At 34.5% G+C, this 5408-nt stretch overlaps 1 long non-coding RNA gene across 1 annotated transcript; it reads left to right on the top strand.

Moving 5' to 3' along the window:
• The first annotated feature begins 296 nt into the window (after positions 1-296).
• LOC113317148 lies at positions 297-3534 on the top strand. The gene is made up of 2 exons (XR_003343291.1): positions 297-485; positions 2860-3534. It is a non-coding gene; the product is annotated as an uncharacterized LOC113317148 (long non-coding RNA).
• Positions 3535-5408: the final 1874 nt, after the last annotated feature.

The following is a 5408-nucleotide window of genomic DNA, read 5'->3' as shown; positions in this document are numbered from 1 at the left end:
CTCAATTAGTTAACGTAGATCTTAATTATTAGAATTTAATCTAACAACGATCTAGACACTAAACTAGTATCACTAGATAGATCTCGAAAAGTTATGCGAAATAGACTACTCGAACGTGTCATTCGGATACCGGGTGAAGAAGATATCATCGGATAATTATGAAGGGAAAAAAAATAATTTTATTTTAAACCGACCTGGATGCCCTTATCCAATCTTATGGGCGCCTCAGTAATATTCGATGGTCTTATCATCAAAACGTGTCGAAGAGAAATCATTTCTCTTATTCATCTTATTTCTTCTTCTCTTTCCTTCTTCTTCTTCTTCTTCTTCGTTTTCTCTCGGGCGATTCTGAGAGACTTTTCTGAAGCTGTGAAATCAAAAAGAAACTTAGTGGAATCAATTATCTAGTTTGATAGATGAAGAAGTGGTGATTTTTCTGTGAATCTTTGAAGAAGAAGATGGTTTTGATAATGAATCGAAAACAGGTAATTTAGGGTTTCTGTTGATTCGATGTTTTGTATGATTTGATGTTAAATTAATTGATTATAGTGATGGGTTTGCTATTAATCGAACTATAGATAGGTTTACGGAGTTCAATTTTAGTTTCTTAGTTAATCAAATCTGAAATTAGATCATGCATTTTAGTTTGTCTGAGTTGGAGATTACAGATGAAGAAGATAAATTGGATAGAGATGAGTGAAGATGAGAACTGTAGAACGGAAAAGATGGAGTTGTGTTGTATCTTAAGTCTTGTTGAGTTACAGGGATGTGATGTTTAATTTTGAATTGAATTGGTGATATGGGTTTGTAGTGGAGATGAAGATGATATTGCAGTTGATATATATGATTATAAGTCTGAAAGTATAAAGGGTTGCAGGATGTGCAGCTGTGGAGTGATTGGTTGTAATGAAGTTGATGAAACTCAAGTTACAGGCAATGAAGAGATTGAAGTGAGGTTTGTTTTGATGCTGAAGTGATTGCTGAGTTGTTTTAAATTATTATAATGATAATGGAGGTGATGGTTATGAACTGGTGCTGGTGATATGCAGTAGTAGTTGAAATGGAGATGGTGTATGAATTATAGGTTAAGGGAATTAAAAGAATTAGTGTTATAAATGCAGGGAACAAGTCTGAGATACTTGGAGTGAACTAGCGATGGGATTGTCAGTAGGGTTGAGTTAAAGAGATGTGTTGATACTGAGCAAGTAAACAAGTTTTCAATGTTGCAGATTGAGTGTAACTGGTAGACTTAGGTGGAGCTGGTACATAAGTGGAGTTGGTGTTGGAATTGCACGTAGTTGCAGTGGCAATTGGTCGTGTCGAAGATCTGGATGAGTTAGAAGATTAATTATAGGTAATTACAGGTTATAGAGGTGGTGTTGTAATTGGAAATGGTTTAGAGTTAGCCTGGATTTGGTTGTTGTGATAATGTGTTGTTAGTTGTGCTGGGTTGAACTGCTGGTGGTTAGGATGTTACAGATGTGATGAAGATGTTACTCAAGGAAGAAGATGATGGGATTGGTTTTGGCTGTGGATGTGAACTGATAGTTGTATACAAATAGAATCTTACAGATGGAATGGAGGAGATTGAGCAAGAGATAAAATGAGTATTGCACATTTTTGGTGGTTTGTATTTGAGTGTTTAAAGAAGAAGATTGTGTACTAGTGTAGGAGCTGATTATATGAAAGATGTAATGGTAGTGTGGTTTAATGCAGGGAAGGGAGCTGAAATGTGCATGGAGGATGATGGAGGATGAATGAGCTGTATAGCTGAGACAAGAGCTGTTACACCCCGGTTGGTTGGAAGAATTGGATTCCTAGGAATTCAATTATGGGGTAATCCAATTCTTGGAATTGAATTCCATGGAATTGGATTCAATTCCAAAAAATTAGCGTTTGGTTGAGGCAATCCAATTTCTTTTGTTTTTACATTGGAATCCAATTCTATTGCACTACTAGACCAATGCAATGGAAATCAATTATTTTGGGGGGAATTGGATTCCTAGGAATCAAAAATCTCAATTACATAGAGTTGGTTTGGACCGTTTGGTTCAAGGAATTGGTCAGATTCCTCCGGAATTGGATTACCAGGAATCCAATTCCTTGAACCAAACACGTTGTTAGTGTGTATGTTAGGTTGTAAGGAACTGTATACAATGAGATTGCAATGGAGGATAAGATGATATGAACTGGGGTATTGGTAGTCAGTGTAGGTTAATGGTGAATGTATTAAGTCACAAGTGTTATTGGAGATGTTGTTGCAGTTTACAAATTGTGATAGATTGTATACAGGACATGGAAGAGATCATAAAGTTGTGTACTTTTGCAAAGAGAATTAGAAATGCATTGTTAGAGCCTTGGTCTGTTTTATGTTGCATCTTGCATTGGTCTTGTCATGTTTTGCCTGAATCAGTCTTCTGACCGAATTGACCATGTAACCAGACTTGACCCTATTTAACTCAGTGACTTAACTCGTTGACCTGACTTTGGATCAGTTGACTTACCTTGGCCTTTGACTCTGGACTTGACCTTTGCTTTGAAGTGGACTGTTAGTTGACTCATTTGACAGTTATTGACCGTTAGTTGACCCAGTTGGGCCAGGCCTTGTGTTAATGGGCGGAGTTTAGTGGACATGGGCTTAGGCCTAGAATTCCTATTTTGATTATATGGACCCTTATGGTCTGAATTAACATTCAGTTACTTCTACGAGGTTGTAGATATTCATAAGATTTATCTAGTGAACTATGGAATCAACCTAATTGAATTAGTGATAGACGCATTTATGTGTCTAATTTGTCTCAATTTTATATACTGTCGGTGCTCAAATTTGTACTTATTTTGTTATTTGTGTATTTGTAGGTAATTTTGGGAAATAAAGCTCAGTGGACTAAAATGTGGAATTCCACTCGTAAGCTGGAGGAAATGAAGTCATTTACAATTCAATGGGCTAGGCCCAAAAGGAAGAAGATGGAGAATTATTTCATTTTTCCAATTATTTGGATATGGGAGTGTGGAAAATATGGAGCCCATATGTCGACATCATTTACAAGATATTAAAAAGATATATGGACATATTTATTTTAATGAAAAAATAAAAGTGTTAAGTAAAAAATCTACATGGAGTAATTGATGGGAATTAAATATATAAAGAGTATGGAAAGAATATTATTCTTTATGGTTGGAGTTAATAAAGAATAAATAATTCCCAAATAAGGGAAATTGGAAATGCATGAGAATTATATATATTGACGCGTGACACATTCTTATTGGATGATTTTTCATTGTCTTGATATGTGGCGTATTCTCATTCAGTGATGATGTGGTAGTGGTGAATAGAAAAGGAAAGTGTATTCCTTTGAAAGCTATAAATACGATGTGGATACAAGAAAAAGGGAGGTCCGGAGTCTGAGCGAAAGAGTAGAGTTTTTATTTCATTGTTTTGATTTCTCTTCTGTAATAATGAAGTAATTCCTGCGCTAGGGTAGAGGAAGAAACTATTTTTGATGGGTAATATTTAATATTTAAATTCTTTGACATGTTTACTCCATATTTGTGCTTTTAATTTATTAAATTTTTTCTCTTCTTTACGTGCTTTACAATAATTGTTTTGGGTAGTTTCTACCGATCTTTTATAAGCGAAGGAAAATTAGGCTTTAGAATAACGACGAGAGTCAAAGATCTTGGAACGTTATATTTCCCAAAGCATGAGATTGGGTTCAAAATTGTTTTGAGTAAATTAGGAGTATTGTGTCAAAGGAATCGTTATTGAGTTTACAAACATTAGAAGTAGTGGAATCCAAAACCCTAGATTCATCTCTCCTTGGTAAAGGATATAAAAATTTATTAGTTTTTCTTTTATTTGTCTTAAACCAAACCTTCAAAATAGTCCGAGTATCGAATCCCCTTCTTACCACTTGTAAAACTGCATCAGTTTTTGGCGCCGCCAACGCGGACTTGTATTTAGGTTAGGTTTTATATTTCTTTTTCTAAATATTTTGGTAGTTTAGAATTTATTTTATTTAATTATCTTTGATTTTACGTTGGGTATCTTTTTATAGCTTTTGTGTGCAGGTTTAATTTGACATTTATTGGAGAATAAAACTGGACAACAAAAAAAGGTAAGTATAGATATTCCTATTTTTTTCTTTAAATATTGAAATTTGGTAGATTTTTATTTTATTTCTTTGTACATAGTTAATTTAGGATTCTTTTAAAAAAAAAAAAAGAATACACGTGCACACACCAATTGCATCTTCCGGCACCGATTTTAGGAAAACTCGTGGTTTAGTACAATGAACCCTCTGGGCGTTATCATCCGAAACACCACAAGCCTTAACCTCGTACCATTGACCAGTCTTTGCATGTAGGTATATATTGCTAAAGGTAACCCAAGCTTACCTAAATTAGTGAACCCTGCATTTGCATGTGCACAAATTATTTCGAACTGGTATTATGAAGACCAATACAATGAATATCGACCTGAATTTCAAATTGGACAATATCTGTACTATGCCCATAGTGTGGATAGTACTTGGGACCACAACCGACCTTCTGAAGGTTATGGTTCATACCAAGGTGATCCCAATTACTATTCGCACGTTCACCAATTATGCGAATGGGAGAATGAGCAATATTATAATGAAAAAAATGAGAGTTCTACATCTTTAGAGGATTTAATCAAACAATTGCCACCAGTTCCTGATGAATATAAAACTCATTCCATAGAAGATGCACTCAAATTGTTTCAATTGACAAGTCTTTCTTTACAGGAATCACTTAACAAGTTCAATAAATCTATATGTGAATCTGAAATAATCATGTATAAACTGTGTGAGAATCTTAATAAGCAGGAGGACCAAAATGCACCTAAGACTATTGCTCATAATGAACTTGAATTCCAAAATACTGTTTCCAGTCTTACCCATGATAATACGTATAATTATTCACCTAATTTAGAGGATGAGGGTAGAACTGAAAACACTGATGTGTAGACAAGGTTCAACCATTTCAACCATCTTTGTATTGTTATGATGATGAGGATAGTGTCGATGAAGAATATGAGATTTATAGTCAGAGTGACGAGGAAATTGTTACACCAATTGAGCCTTATGATTATAATGTTGTTTCTAGTTCAAATCCTAATAATGTTGATAATTATTCACCTATTCAAAAGGATGAGGATTTGACTAGTGATACCATTGTTTTAGATGGTGTAGTATATCATTGTGATTATGAAGCCAAGGATGGCTTAGAGGAAAGAGTTTATCCTGAGACTAGGGTTTTAGAGTCTAGTGATTCGGAAACAATAGTCCCTTCTGAGGATTATAGAAATGCAGAACCACACGATTACAACCTAGAAGAAATAAAAGACCATTTTCCTAAATCTGATAATTTAGAAACTAATGAAA

The sequence above is a fragment of the Papaver somniferum genome, chromosome 10 (assembly GCF_003573695.1).
Source record: "Papaver somniferum cultivar HN1 chromosome 10, ASM357369v1, whole genome shotgun sequence".
Classification (NCBI taxonomy): Eukaryota; Viridiplantae; Streptophyta; class Magnoliopsida; order Ranunculales; family Papaveraceae; genus Papaver; species Papaver somniferum.
This window is presented reverse-complemented; position numbering and strand designations above follow the sequence as displayed.